The sequence below is a fragment of the Schistocerca cancellata genome, chromosome 2 (genome assembly GCF_023864275.1).
Source record: "Schistocerca cancellata isolate TAMUIC-IGC-003103 chromosome 2, iqSchCanc2.1, whole genome shotgun sequence".
Lineage (NCBI taxonomy): Eukaryota > Metazoa > Arthropoda > Insecta > Orthoptera > Acrididae > Schistocerca > Schistocerca cancellata.
This window is the reverse complement of record NC_064627.1, coordinates 328,587,055-328,603,719: the sequence shown is the minus strand read 5'-3', so window position 1 is coordinate 328,603,719 and position 16,665 is coordinate 328,587,055. Positions and strand designations below refer to the sequence as shown.

General features: G+C 41.4%; 1 protein-coding gene and 1 pseudogene across 2 annotated transcripts in view; both read left to right on the top strand.

Annotated features, from left to right (window-relative positions):
• Positions 1-208: 208 nt before the first annotated feature.
• Positions 209-16,665, top strand: part of LOC126145420 (glutathione S-transferase 1-like) — a 79,662-nt gene continuing 63,205 nt past the window's right edge. Inside the window, exon 1 of one of the 2 annotated variants that reach the window (XM_049915556.1) lies at positions 209-298. The gene's annotated coding sequence lies outside the window, so the exon portion shown is untranslated. Of the gene's footprint in view, positions 299-8,395; positions 8,440-16,665 lie in introns of those variants that run through there. The other variant, XM_049915557.1, reaches the window with a different exon arrangement.
• On the top strand, positions 11,040-11,157 carry LOC126163667 (5S ribosomal RNA; annotated as a pseudogene).

The following is a 16,665-nucleotide window of genomic DNA, read 5'->3' as shown; positions in this document are numbered from 1 at the left end:
CCTAAAAAAAAAAAGAAAAATGTTGTAGATTTTCTTCTTTCTAATATATATAATGGTTAGTGTTGATCCTACAACAAACTGGAATGATATATTACCAAACCAAGAAGAAAAACGAGCGCTCTACTCAACGTACATACGTCGCAGAGTTATCTAAAGCATTGCTCAAGCGTGTCGGGCCTTGTGGTCTGGCGGTCAGTCCGCTCCCGGCCGCTGCGGTGTGCACGAGCGCTGAGGCCTTCCGGGCGGATCGACGGTGTTCACAGTTCGCCGCTTCCTTCCGTGGCATGGCTTCGTAACTGTAAGTACAGTGAAAATGTTTTATTCTGGTTGAGGTTTAGCTTTGAGAGTAGTAGTGTCCGTTCGTCTCTGTTCCCCTTTCGTGACTAGGTGGTACACGAAGTAATAATGAACGACGAGAAATTTTTCCTTGTGCAAATGGCTAACGCTACAAAAAGTGAAGTGTATCAGTGGTGAATTTTGTATAAAAAAAGCGCAAAGTAATGGCAAATTTAAAAGCGGCTATAGTTCATCAAACACATATATAATTACTTATGCTGGTTTACGAGGAGCATTCAGTAAGAAATGAAACTCACTTTTTTTCAGAAAACAAGTTGACTTTCTTGAGAAGTCCACTAAACCGCATTATTTCCCACTCTTTTGGCTACAAAATCCTATTTTTCAACATCTCCGTTCAATACGAAGTTCTTACACCACATTTCTAGTAGGGCGTGGAGGCCCACATGATACCAGTCCACTGGTCGACGTTGCAGCCAACGTCTTGCTGCATCAATAGCCTCCCCATCATCCATGTACTGCTTCCTGCAGAGTGCATCCTTCATTGGGCCGAACAGATGGACAACGGAAGGACGACATCCGGCTGTAGGCTGAATGAGGAAGAACAGTCCAATGAAGTTGTGTGATATCCTCTCGAGTGCTCCGACTTGTGTGAAGCCTCGCGCTGTCATGGAAAAAGAGAAGTTCGTTTGCATTTTTGTGGCAATGAAGACACTGGACACATGCCTTCGATTACCTGAGGGTACCACAACACGCTTCCCAGTCGATCGTTGCACCATGAGGGAGGAGGGTTGGGTTGTTTTTGGGGAAGAGACCAAACAGCGAGGTTATCGGCCTCATCGGGTTAGGGAAGGACGGGGAAGGAAGTCGGCCGTGCCCTTTCAAAGGAACCATCCCGGCATTTGCCTGGAGCGATTTAGGGAAATCACGGAAAACCTAAAGTTCGAAGTTATAAACTAATATATCATCGCCTGTGACGGTGATCGACAAAAAATGTTATGGTCAGCCTCATAACGCGCAAGTAATTCCACACAGATGGTCCTTCGTTGCTCCTTACGGTCTTTTGTTAGGCTGCGAGGAACCCAGCGGGCACATTCACATTTGAGTAGCCTAACTGGTGGACGGGTGTGTCGGCGCTACCATCAGAAACGTGTTCTGCCCTGCGAGGTGTTTGACTGTGATCCGTCGGTCACCTCGAATGAGAGTGCCCGCTTCATCATAACTGGAATCACAGCTGTGTGCAGCCGGACGGCATGAGGGAGATCGGACAGGTTTGGGCCACCTTGTTGTGAAGATGACAGACGCCTCGCCCAACAACTCACCGTGCTTTTGTTCACTGCCAGGATTTCCATAGGCGTTCTGCAAGCGTCTATGAATATCTGCGATGCTCTGGTTTACCGATAACAGAAACTCAATAACATCCCTCTGGTTGGAACGCACTTCCTTTACAGACGCCATTTTCAAGGCTACCTATAGTGCTGCCACCAATCGGAAATCCACGAAACCACAGGGGTTGAATCGGGAATATTCCACGATGACCGACTGCAAATTTCGCATTTTTTCAACCGAAACTGGTCGAGAAAATTAATGTGTTGCATTACTTATTGAACACTCCTCTTAGATTAACGATCCTTAAGAATTTACAACTTGCATTTTGAATTTCCATTTCATAAAATAGGAGATAGTCTGAACATATAAGGCACTGTCTACGATGGTAGAGAGGATACATGGTCAGAGAAATGTGTCTTTGTTAAACTAAACAGAATGAGGGGGTAGGGTAGATTTGCAGAGGCATACACCAAAGCGTACACCACTCTATTTGTGACCGCAGAGCGTACGTAGCGTACGAAGTCCAGCCCCGTACTTGTTCAGTCTGCTACTCAGTGGAGCTTTTGACAGATTCCTGTGATCGAAGAAGGGCTGTAAAAGGACTGTAAAACTTCCAAGTGATACTGACTCCCAGCACATAAGTACGTAAGTCATTATCTTGTCCAGCGAAATGAAGCCGCTGATTTGCAATCCAGTCAGTAAATTCAAACAGAGAGAGTAGAAGAAACGAATACGCACTGAAAAGAAATGAATTGGGAATAGTGAGCACATCAGACTGACACAAACTGACGAACATAATTTGGTGCAGCAGTGTCAAGAAAATTCCAACGAGAAGATGTAAACAAAACTAAAAGCAAGAAGTATGGAACAGACTTAGGAAACTCAGCAGGTAAACAGCTACCACTGATGAAGGAACAAGCGAATCGTCCACAGTTATGGATATGAGGGAGGAATTTATGGAACGGAACGGAAGATTAACAGACGAATAAGTTGCCAAGAAACTGCGGACTACGAACTGAAGGAGCTCCCTCAGACCAGCAACGCAGAAATTGATGCGATACAAACGAAGAGGTCAGTCTCTCCGGTAGTAGCCAGAGGCAGAACAAGAAACAGATAACAATGTCATCACAGGAACAAGGAAAGTCTGTGAGGAATGATACTAATACTTCAGGTGTCAGTAAAATGATGCATAAGGCTGAAAATGAAGGCTCTGGTAAACGTATCTGTAAACTTAGTGTACCTACAAGGGTGTAAAGATGTGGGACAAATATGTAACGGTAAAAAATATGGATCCTGAGTAGATGATCAATAAAACTCACCGGGACATTTTTAATTATTTTATTTAAATTCATTCCAAACACGCTACGATTTCATGGAGCCGGATTTCATGGAGCCGAGCTGTACCATTGCCACAATAAATGTAAATGAATTGACGAGTAAACTAAAAATATCGTCCTTCATTGCTTTACTATGTATGTAGCACTCTTAAAAAAAGTTAGTACAGAGGGAAGTCTGGTACAGGCTACGAATCTTACCTGAATGTCGCCAGGACTGGTTGCAAAGGAAGAGGCATATTGGGATTTATTTATGACACACTAATAGTAAATGTAATATGCACTTTCTGAGTCAGGTAACAAATTAGAGAGAGAAAATTTCTTTAAGAAGGATATTGCGTAAAATCCCACAGAAAATTATCTTAGGCGACGATTTCAGCTGATTGTTAAATGTTATTGATCAACATCCAAACTGCAACACTTCGGAAGAACTAAAGGCGCTCGTTGAAAGCCTTGCCGTCTATGACACGTGGAAACTGACAAATACATCAGTACCGACTCAGACACCTACGAAACGAATATATCAGACAGCAGGCTAGATAGAATGCATGTAACAGGGACATTAAAAACAAATGCAGTTAATTCTGGAATATAACTGTCGATTTCTCTGACCATTGTTGTCACATGACATCATCAAGACGCAGCGACAGCAACTCAGAGGTGCAAGGGGAATATAGAAGCTCAATTTCAGTATCCTCTTCGAAGGGGAATGAGAACACGAATTAAATGGAGTATGGCGGACATGTACAAAGCAACTGCAGAAACATCCTAATGCACTGGACTGGTGGGTAAAATTGACAGAGTCAAGAAGAAGGAAGTTTTTAATATGGTTTCCAAGCTAAAAAAGGAGAGAACAATGAGACGTCTTAAAACACTCTGTTTGCAGAATTACCGAACTAGTGTGTGATAGACAAAGTATTAGGGAGCTTAGGCTACAATTTCACGTATCAAATCGCAACAGCTGGATGGTTTGAAAGTAAGAGCCGAAGTCATCAATGACTTCGAGCAAGAACAATCATCCTTGTACCATCTTTTAAGAAACAATAGAAGGAGGGTTCAGCGGCAGAGTAAAATAAATACGAACGGAGCAAGATACTGTGGTGAGAGAACAGAAAGGCACTTTACAAGAAGTTCGTAAATACTTTCAAAACTCCCATGGGGAAGACGCCCCTTCATGGAAGAAGAAATTTCCGAACCTATCAGAAAAACTGTAAATGGGAAGTCACAAGGTTCAGATGGAATACCCTCTGAGTTTTATATGAGATTTTGAGAGACGATGAAACATCATATCACTGATGTCACGAGCTGTATTTGGATATACGACGATGTTCCGCCATTTTAAAAAACGACTAGTAGTGCTCAATGCTAAAGAAAAGAAGGCGAAATTCAGGCCCATATCTATTTGGGACTTTGATCATATGATATTAAATAGAGCATTGAACGTTAAACTGAAACAGGTGATTTTATTATCACTTACGGTCCATAGCATACATCAGCCAGGAAAAGAGCTTCTCTGGTTGTCTGATGTCATTTCGTTCACAGGGGCAACTTCAACAACAACAGTGTAAGCGGCCATATTATCAGTTGACTGCTTGAAAGCGTCTAACAGAATAAGTCACAAGCACCTTTAGAGCGTAATTACAACAAAAAGATTTAGTCGAGAATTCTTAACCATAATTAAAAGACTATACAGTTCGTCAACCTCGAAAATTGTTCAAAATGGGTCAAATGGCTCTGAGCACTATGGGACTCAACTTCTGAGGCCATTAGTCCCCTAGAACTTAGAACTAGTTAAACCTAACTAACCTAAGGACATCACACACATCCATGCCCGAGGCAGGATTCGAACCTACGACCGTAGCTTTCTCGCGGTTCCAGACTGCAGCGCCAGAACCGCACGGCCACTTCGGCCGGCTCGAAAATTGTGATAAACGGTCCATGATTTCACAACGTATAATTTTGCTGTATATTTTCACCAAATTTTGACTCTTAACAATGAACATATTCTGAGAAGGACCCACATTTGAAGAGTTGTAACTTGGTCCTGACCTGAAAATTACATGTTTCTGAAGACATGTCGATATATTATACTTCTTCTTTTCTATGGGGCACTACTATTTCATAGACGTTTGACGATACCGTTTCTTACATCATGTATACAATCTCCCTCTTTTAACATTCGTGACAGTTTTCACTGATAGACGGTGGAACGAACCGTCACCCAGGAAATCTAAGCAAACCTAATTTATAGAGCGATTTGTAAAAAGTACAAAATATCCGATCTCGTTTGGCACTGTGTTTTCAGCTCATGCAAAGCCTTCATTTTAATAGAATCACAGAAAATCACGAGGAATGTTCGACAGTTCTTTAGTGAAGAAAAAGTTCCTATGTCAGAATCGAAGAGCGGACAAAGTTCTCTGCTGGCTCAGCCTAGTCCCCGCTGCCCCAATGCGAGATCCCAAGATTATAACACGTGAAAATCAAATAGTAAGGGTAAGCAGGATTTACCTGTTGTTTTTGGAAAGGCTTTAAGGCGAAATAATGGGCTGTGGGTACAGCTATCTGGCAAATTCATTGATGTCTAGCATCCATCGCTAAACAAATGTACGAGGAAATCCCCTTATACTGTTTATTAGACTTGGCCACTGTTTCTATGTTCCGATACAGTGTATCGATACGTGGAACTGTTTCATTGTTTGGGAACGGCTGTGGTTCACTGTTTCGAAACAGTGGTGTTTCATTCCGTCCCTGTCTCGGATAACCGGACCAGATTCGATCTCGAGACAGACACAGAAACTGTATCGTTGTTTCAAAATAAGGCGGTTTCAGTCCACCTGTGCTTGTAACGGACTAATTGTATCGAAATAGTGATGTTTCATTCCGCTCTGTGTCGGACGAGATTCGGGCGCGGCACAGGTACTGAAACACAACATACCACTTCATGAAACACTTTCAAGAGTGTCGAAATCTTTGTGACAAGCAATAGCATGAAGTTTAAGATATCCGAAAATAAAGCTTCGTTTCTAGCTGACTGTCCTATTTCGAAATGGCGTAACATCTGCTTTATAAACACTAAGCAAACAATAAAACAACGCATACTATTTACATTCAAAATAATAAATATGTGAAAATCATTCATTTAAATTATACTTTTTTATAACATACGCTTCTCTGGTCATGTACAGTAATCATATTAAGAAACGCAAGTAAGCCTACAACATTTTGAATAAAAAAAGGCGTAGAGTGACAGTTATTATACATATACATAAATTTGATGTAGGTATAATTGCAAGCAATCTGTTTGACATATCACTGATAGTGTAATGGTGAACGGGAAGGGCTGGAAAGCATGGTGAATTTATAGTAACGGTTCGAAACACCTTGAAAGACAAATTTTTTTCTGTTATATTTTCTTATTTATTCGAATTATTTGGCGTTATTTGTGGGTCTATAATCACTATGCCTATTATCCACAATGATTCCCTTTGTGTGCATGGAAATTAGCGGGATGGGTATATTACCCATATTAACGGAATGTGGGAATCCCAGTAGCGTATCCGTTGTTTCTGCAGTTTGCTCCAACCTCCAGTTCCGTTTGTGGTGGTTCTTCTGTCTTCAGCTATGGCTGTCCTCAACCAATTGAAAAGTATGATAGTCACACGAAACGAAAGCAGCGCATTTGCTGCAGGAAATACGAAACTGCCAAGACGCCTAAGTGATAGTTTCATACTATGATTATCGCTCTCGCACCTCATTTGTGCTTATATGAACATACTTATACAGTAGACATTCAAGATGATAAAATGTGTAGTTTTATTAGATTTCAAAACATAAACTGTTTCACTGTTTCGAAACAGCGTATCGAAACATTACATTGTGCTATTTCATTTGTTTCGAAACAGTTACGTGTTTCAGTTTGCCCATCTCTACTGTTGATGGATTGAAGAAGACCATACACAATTCTCACATATCAGAATACAACAAATGAATGAAGTGACGCTATGAACTCATTCTCTGGTGTGACGGGAGGCTTCGAACTAACCGGAAAACGAATCTGTGCCCTTGGGATTGACATTTAACGCGCGAACAGATACCGGGGCTGGGTCATATTGTGGTGAAGGCGTATACCGACTGCGAGAATCAAATGTGCCGTGCTACGAACGCATTTCCGTGTCTTACCGAATCATAGACTTTTTTAAGGACTCGTTGTGAAGGAAATGGTGATATCGGACGTGTTAGGGGAGGAGATAGATTGTATTGTTGTCAGACACCATTAGGATACATCGTAAATGTTAAAACAGTTTACTTGCACAAAATGAAATCCAATAGCTAACATCAAGTATTCAAGGTGTGTATATCTCCATACCGAAATTAGTTAATTACCACGGTACAGATATTACGAGACGTAGGTCACCTGGAAGTGAAGTTTGGAACGATAGTGCGAACCTGCGTTTTTCCCGGTCATAATTTTTCAAGAGATTATCTTCGAATTAATAAAGTTTAACTTGCTAAATTGTTGGACCTCAAACAACATACCACGCAGTTGTGCTGAACGATCTGCGTAGACAGTAAAGGTTTTAGAGATTTCAGGTGGAGCAGATAACGACGAGGAATTTCCGCGAGATCGCCGTTGTGGAATAAACCTCTTACTCTCCTGTGGTATTTAAAACTAAATATTTATATTTTCCATGTTTTCAGGAGAGTAAAGATAAAAGGGAATAAGAAACTAAGCTAAACCAACTAAAACCAACACCTAAACCAATAATTAAAATGAAAGCTCACATAAAGAATATTTATTTATAATAATAAATAAATGAAGAATATTTTTAATTACCTAAATAATTATAATATATTAAACTGTGCATAGCATTGGTGCGGCGTGGTTTTTGCTTTTCGTGAGATGTGGTGTAGTACTTGCTAGTGTACCTTCGTCTTTCTCGGCTTTACTCTCAGTCCACATTCTGTACTCATTACCCTGTTCATTCCATTCAGTACATCCTATAAGTGCACTTACTGAAACCTTAACTTTTATCAAAGTAAACACCAGTTGCGAACGCCATCAATGAACGTAGCTCAGGGCTTGATCAGTATACTCGGAGAGAATTACGCTACATAACGATAAATAAGTATTTAAAATTTTTGGAAGTTCGTAGTAATATGATCTACACGCTAATACGGTCTCGTTTCTGAGAACGTAGCAAAGACTAATTCTACGTACGCTAGGAACACTTCATATTATGTCAAGTCTAGAAGTTGTTACATGGGATGAGCAAAAATGATATTTCGTAGGAGCAGCGTGAAGCCAAAACGCTCTTAGAACCGCTCCACGTCGTTACTAGAATTTCTTGACACCCGCTGTACGTGGCTGGTTGTGACGCATCAAGAGACAAGGTCAAGATAGCGCTGTAAGATAAGAGATAACCGAGGCAGTGTGCTAGTGGGAGCACAAGAAGCGTGTTGTGCGGTCCCCAGACGACGCGTGGTACGTACTGTACGGCTCAGTGTTCTGCTGCACTATTTCTTTTGGCTTTTGCATGCGTAATATCAAAGCTGCTGTGACGCGGGTAAGAATTTTTATGCTCAGGAAACTGGAGGCGGAATAACAGGTCATAGAGATAGACCGTATTCCACTGCATTTCCAATTTTTTGACAATTCGCCCAATTCGATCTATGTCATTCTCAGTGCAGTGATAAAGGAAAAGAATCAGAGAGGCTGCTCTAATTCAGTATGATATCATTCGCTGTAATATACATACACTAGAATATAGTGATAATAATGGATGATCTGCAGTTTTGCTGACAATACGAGACTTTTTCAAGTGGAATGACTAGTGCGTCTGCAGTTAACTGACGATTTTGTTATTTACGTTCAGTATTTTATCCATCCCCAGAATATGTAGTTGTATACATCAAAATAATCGGGCTGAACACGAGCTAATCAGCCAGTTGCACTTGTTGCTTCGCTGCTTTATATCACTGTTGTACAGACACTATGAACCACACGACCACGGCAAATAAATAAAGCGACAGGGTAGCATTCTGAAGGACACTAATCAGCCAAAACCGGTTAAGGAATTAAATTTCTTTTATGCAACTGGTTGCTAATTATTTCAATTTATATTATCTTCATTTTCAGCTTTATTCAAGCACGTAATCATGGATACGACAACAATCATGTGCACATTTTTAAAATAAAAACGGTTTCTAGTGGCTATGAGCGGCCAACGCTATGGTTTAGTGCGTGTCATGGGTTCCTTAAGTATATTAAAGCTTTCATTAAGGATTCTGTCAACATTTGCGTTTATTTAAATTCGGCTAATAGTTTCAGAACTTACACGTTCATTTTCAAGCCTGACCTACGGAGGCTGTACTGACAGTGCCTGATTTTGCAATAAACATCAGAGTGGCAACAGATGCTTTATAAAAGTTTGCGGATTGATTGTCAAAATCCACATGTGCCTCTTACCAGGTCAAAGTGATTTTTACTTGATACGAGGAACGTGTGGATGTGAAATTCATTCTTCGAACATTTACAAAGCAGGGGTTGCCGTTTTGATGTTTATTACTAAGATCAGGCACCGTCAGTACAAAATGAAAATGTGCCATCTGAAACTAGTTCAATGAACTTTGTATGAAGCCCGACCAACAGGCATTACAAAAAAATGGCTCTGAGCACTATGGGACTTAACTGCTGTGGTCATCAGTCCCCTAGAACTTAGAACTACTTAAACCTAACTAACCTAAGGACATCACAAACATCCATGCCCGAGACAGGATTCGAACCTGCGACCGCAGCGGTCGCGCGATTCCAGACTGTAGCGCCTAGAACCGCTCGGCCACTCCGGCCGGCCAACAGGCATTACATTCAGCAAAAATAATAGTGCATTGGGAATGGCTGGCTTCTAGCTGAAATCTAGAGCTGCCAGTAAAATTTAAAAAAGACGACTGATCGCTGAAATCTAGTTCTAAGTTCTAGGGGACTGATGACCTAAGAAGATAAGTCCCATAGTGCTCAGAGCCAATCTATAATTTACAAGAATCGTTAATAATCGCTTTAAGAAATTTAATTAAGTTGCTGTTTCCCCTTCCACAAAATGCTGAAAGAGAAAAAAAGTGTTCCTTAAGGTGACTGATGATTACCCGAGATACTTTCAGTCACTCGTCAAGAACAGTTGTTTTCACATCTCGAACAGTAGTACAGCATGTCGAAGATAAACCGCTCACTGAACAACACCTTGTGTGTTATTGTCCCAGCTTCAGTTGTCGACTGTTAATTGAAAGTGTTTCGAGTGGATTTTTTTCATGAAGGCACAGTTTTCATTCTAAAAGCGGTCTTCAGAAGTTGACAACTAATTGGTGGTGCAATGATAATAACTCTAATTGTGAGTGTAACCTTAAGCCTCTGGATCGAACGCAGGAACCACTTGCAAACATTTGGCAGAAAACTGCTTGGCCAACAACATCTGTAGACGGCTTGCGCGACCTATGTTAAACGTACATATTATCATACTGTAGCAATTTGGAGCACGTAAAGTCTCGTAAACCTTACCGCGTTTCGTGTGTCCAAACATTATTTCCAGCTGACTGAGAAAAAGTGGCTGCGTAAAAGTTATTGATGACGTTTGAGCAACATTTAAGTACACTGACAAAAAAACGAAGCACGGTTGGATGCCAATATACCTTCGTATACATACACACCATTGGTGGATATTAAATGATTACAGCTGCAATTCTCTGTAACAGAAATAACGATCACCAGACTTCGTAGTGCTGACAGTGTTTAGTGGTGTTAACAGACCTCGTATGGTATATAAGGAGCGTGAACAGTCTCAGATGTTCAATGGCGACTGTGAAGAAACGAAATACGAGCTCACACGGGAAGAAGTATTCATCTTCCCATGCACTGAGGAACTGTAGAGAAATAGTCCGAAGTTGGTTCGATGAACGGGCTGACAAGCGCTTAAGTGTGACTGCAAAGTACTCATGCGAATGTAAATGAAAGCTGCTTATCGGTGACGCTGCAGTGACGCCATTAAGGCCACATGAGAAAACATTAATTAGTCTTCCAAGAGGTAGTATGCAGCCAACGGCCTTACCGCAGTGGTAACACCGGTTCCCGTCAGATCACCGAAGTTGAGCGCTGTTGGGCTGAGCTAGCACTTGGATGGGTGACAATCCGGTACGCGGAGCGCTGTTGGCGAGTGGGGTGCACTCAGCCCTTGTGAGGCAAACTGGGGAGCTAATTGGCTGAGAAGTAGCGGCTCCGGTCTCGTAAACTGACATACGAACGGGAGAGCGGTGTGCTGACCACACGCCCCTCCATATCCGCATCCAGTGACGCATGTGGGCTTAGGATGACACGGCGGCCGGTCGGTGCCGTTGGGCCTTCATGACCTGTTCGGACGGAGTTAAGTTTAGTTTTAGGATGTGGGAGAACTGCTAAATGTAAAATATACTTATTTTCAGCGCATAATGTTATTGAAATTAATATGCGAATATATTGTACAGCGGAATGTGTGACGAATTGGGGAGACATTGTACATGCATTCATTCCTGTTTAACATCAACATCGTGTACAGGGATGTGAATTAATTATAATTTAATTCATAGTTTCACCAACATCGAATTAGAATACATGTCGTTCTCGGTATAAACAGATCATTTAGATAAAAAATCCACGTAAAGTCTCTTCTTCGCTGATCAAATTTTAAGGCAGTTCTGTTGACAGCTTTCTTAGTAACTCTTCGGATCACTAAACACTGTCGTAATTTAGTATTGAGTAGTTGCGCAAAAGGTTATCGCGTTTTATTTTTGTTGACGTTCCCTGATTAGACAATTCAGGCTATCATTAATGAGACAAAAACTTGATTTTAGTTTAGGAGTTTGGTGTAGACAGCTGGATTTTTCCTTCTGTTGTGAATGGTACTGTTATCAAACATACAAGGAAAATGTCGCACAAAGTAACTTATAGCACTGTTAGTTCAAGACAAGAACAAAGCCGCCCAACGTGGCCGCGAGGTTTGAGGCACCATGTCACGGATTGCGCTGCCTCCCCCGCCGGAGATTCGAGTCCTCCCACGGGCATCGGTGTGTGTGTGTGTGTTCTTAGTATAAGTTAGTTTAAGTAACTTTAAGTAGTGTGTAAGTCTAGTGACCGATGACCTCTGCAGTTTGGTCCCATAGGAATTCACACAGATTTGAACATTTAAAAAGAACGAAAGACAGTAACGGTAGATATTTGAACTGTGATCGGGAGGAATAATTTCAGATGGACTGCGCCAAGGAAATAACCTTGAAGAATACGGATTGAGGTAAGATAACGAGGCAGCGGTCATGAACTATAGCAAACAAAAAACTTCTTTCCGTTTTTCAAGGATCCAGTTTTGAAAACAATTTCTTTCCACGCCCATTTGGGTCCTAGGTAGTGATGAATACCCTCAGCATCTCCACAGCTAAGACGTAAGACGTGAGTCTTCTTCGCTAATAGTTTATATAGAAAATAGCTAGAATCAGATTCGCTAATCAGCGGTTAGCGTGGACTCGTTGTTGGAAGTTAATCGCCAGCAGTGATGGAAATACTGTTGGGCAGTTGGAGGTGAAGAGCCAGCAGTGATGGATGTTAGATGTGGAAGTTAGTATTGATGGAGGGTACAGGTCTAAAGTGTTAGCGAAGGCTAATGACCTGGAAGTATCCGTCTTGGAGATTGAAAATTATTCATGATTATATATCTTTGTAATGGATGTCAGTGACGATTTATATTCGTGTTTGAACTGGGTGTCACATTATTAAGGTAAAAAATGCATTATTTGGTTTGCAACAAAATCTTTTCTTTGCTAACGACATCCCTATTAGCAATTAGTGGATTTAGTAGTTAGAACCTTTTATTTACCTGGCAGTATTGACGCTCGCTGTATTGCAGTAGTTCACGCAATGAAGATTTTTGTGAGGTAAGTGCTTAATGAAATGTATAGGTTATAGTCGGGATTGATTCTTATTCAGGGCCATTCTTTTTTATTAATTATTTGAAGTCAGGTTGTAATTTGTTTTGTACAGTCAGACTGCGTTGCTCTATAATATTGCGGGTCAGTGTTGACATGATAATAAAAAGTAAAAAGAAAGTAGGCTCCGTACGTTCAGTTTTACTCAACTGTTTCAGAATCAAATAACGTAGAAGTTTCATCTTTTCAGTCATTCAGCAATTTAAGTATAGACACACTCATTAAAATAAAGAAGTTTCAAATTAAACATTTTTAACAGCTACAACAAGAATACCAGATAACTATGCAGGGTAATATTAAAAGAAACACCAGTAAAGACATATCTGCCGTCCAAAAACACTTTGCAGCTACAGGAATCTGAACGATTACAAGATAGATAATTTTATCTGAAACAAAACCAAACTATGAACGGTTAAACACATTATAAAAAATCTCTTTCGTCATGTAGTATTATTCTTCAAAAAGTTTTGTTTACTACACAGAACCTGTAGTTTTCATAGCTGCATTCACCAGCTAATATCATCTAACACAAAGTAACACAGGAGTTGCCTATGTTTTGCATATAACGTTGTTTGCAAAACCAAATATTTACTTAGAACATTATTTCTATTCCGTTTAATCCATTAGGTTTTCATGAACTGTATTTTTTATACTTTAACAAAATAAAATTATTTTCGATTCAGTATAATATATAGTGTGAACACGAGCTCTACCGACAAAATTTTTCGATGTTGTTCAGAGATATTTTCGGAGGACTTTAGTACAATTGGAACCGTAATATCCTGTGGCTCGTTGCAAAACAATAATGTAGCTACTACGGATTTCGTTTGTTACCACATATTTTTGTCAGTGTGAAAATGCTTTGCCTGCAGTGGAAAAGTCACCATCGTTACACGAATCGATATCTAGTAGGCTCTCACGTACAGGCACGAAAGTTCAGTGATGTAGTTTCCATCGCAGTGGAAAACATTGGCAAAGCGTCGTTCCGCCGCTCTTCCATTGCATTCAGGGAGACCATGCACAAGGTGCATAGCGGTCATCTCTTCTTCAGTACATCCATACATACTGCTGCGTATCTGTGTTAAAGTACAATTAACACATTTCGCGAAAAACGAGACAGAACCATGCAACACAAATTGCGGCCCTGAGGGCGGAGCGTAAAGTGGGCGTTACTGCATTCAATAGCAAGTTCCTTGAACGAATGGAGCAAGTTTGTCCCTAAACAATATACATCGGCCGTACTATCGACATTTGCGCAACTGTACAGGTATATTTAGTGCAATACAGACACAATGATAAATGGTGTAAGACATCGAACGAATTTCTAGGTAATGGTCCGGAGACGAACTCTATGGCTTCTACGCAGGCTGTTCCAAAATTCCCATTACAGACTTCTAGAACTAGTAGAGGAGAGTGATTAAATGGGAAACAATTCACAAAAACGTACCGTTCCGTGCTACAGCCGTTTGAAAACATGTTGACTGCGTAGATTTGCAAAAGGTAATCATGGCGGTGGTTGCTTACGTCGAAATAGCTGATGTCATTTGACCTCTGTCACCTGGCTTAGAGTCTCATTTACGTGTCCGTGTCACAGGTGGTATGGAGTGTCGGAGGTGGTATGAATGCAATTGTTGGCCATCCACAACATGCTAGACGGTGCTGGGCGCAACATCCATCGCAAGCGCAATTGTTCGTTTAATCGTTGACTGGTTGTCTTCAGCGTGTTTGCAGTTCGGAAGTGCGGCGTCTTCTTGGAGCACTACAGTCATCCCTGCTGATGGTGAAGGAACACTTTCTCGATGCTGTTGCGTAATTGTGAAGGAAAGGGTGTGCGATGGTGTCGGACGTTGCGGATAACGATCCTGAAAAAAAGCGACTGGCAGCTCCTCCATTACCATGCTTTCGCCACAAAGAAGGATCATCTCGGAGGGTTTTGCAAACGTGTACTCAGCCATGTTGCTCTAACAATCGCAGACACGCGAATTGGGCTCGACTCGAACTATGTCAGAGAGGTAGGATGGACGTCAAATGGCATTAGCAAGGCCGACGTGGAGACGCCCGCTATACCCGTTGGGCAGAACAGGTGATTAGGATTGTTGAAAGGGCCAAACAAGGTTGGGGTCAGTTTCACCTTAAAATTGTAATTTATTGTAATTTAATAACACATTTACAACTACGGGTTTCAAAATGCAACTCTTTCACGGCTGAAGGTCTCCAAACAAGAAATCTTAAAAATCAACAAGATAAAAATGCAGTTAAAATAACAATAAAATAATTAAACTATATATATTACACCGTTTGGCTGAAAGCCTCAAGGCAAGGGTGGATAGACAAACATAAACAAGATGCAATACAAACGGCTGAAAGCGCACAATAAAATTTTCAAGATTTTGAAATAAATGACCATAACCTTTCAAAGACTGAAGGTCGCAGTGTTTAAGCTTGAAAGTTAATTTTAAGAATAAGGTTCCAAATCGCAATGTTTAAGCTTGAAAAGTAATTTTAAGAATAAGGTCACAAGGCTAAAGGTCCACAATTAATTTTCCAAAATTAAAAAAAAAATACAACCGTAAGCCATAAGTTTTAAGTAGCTGAAACCTGACTAAAAGAAAAGACAACACAACGGCAATAACCTATCAGAAAATATCCATTTGCCGGAATTCAAACTTAGGTACATAAAACACAGTAAAACCAAGAACTTTGTTTTTCATCATTGGCTATGATAGATTATAAACAGACAATTAAACACCGGTGAGAAAGCCAGTAAAGACAACAACGCTCAGAAACCCCCAGGGGGTCGGTCCGCCCTCGTTCACTTAGGTGAGACACGTGGTGAGCCCAACTACACTTGATCCGTCGGAACCCAACCAAGTGACAGCCATGACCGACCGACAAACGACTTGCTTGCCACCAATCGGTACATGAGAATTCAAACACAAAATGTTACGGGTGTGATTATCCACAATCAAATATGTATATGTATTAAGCTGTCAAAACTTCACACCGTGTTCGACAGCGACAACAGGTGAGGAAAGGACACTGCCTGAAATTACGTTATTGGGCAGGGCAGGTAACCGGAACACTAACGGCCACAAGGCAGAAAATTCCACTGGTGCACCTGAATTGTAGTCAACCAATATAGTTAATTCCACCGCATGGCGGCTAAATTTCAGCAATACAAACACTCAGTGTTGCTCACAGGAAAACATCCCCAACAGCGAACCACTGAAACGAACCACACAACGTGAATGGACGTAGCTTGGGTACTTGAAACCACTACTCAACTTTGACGTCCTGGGTCGGTGAACCACGAAGCTCGTAGCGATCGGACAGCACCACACACGCTCCGACACTGCGCAGGGACCGCCAGCAGACCCAGACGACTTCACTGGGGTGGAGCTAACTTCCCTGGCGAGCCATGTCGACGCAGACCTCACTGCTCCAACCCGACTGCAACTCCCCGACTGGCATGTCCAGACTGCGCTCCAGACCCGTTCCCACTCACTGGCAGCCCGAACTCGCGACCCGAACTCCCATAGACAGACAACGACCGGTGAGTGATAGCAGTTGAGCAAAGATACTACGAGTGGGGATATACCGATACGCGCTGCTAACGACGCTCAAAGTCAGGCAAAGCAGCAACTCAGTGACAGTGGTAATTTAAATTAACGTAGTGAGGTGGAAGTACGTTAAAAGTAGGGTGTAAAAT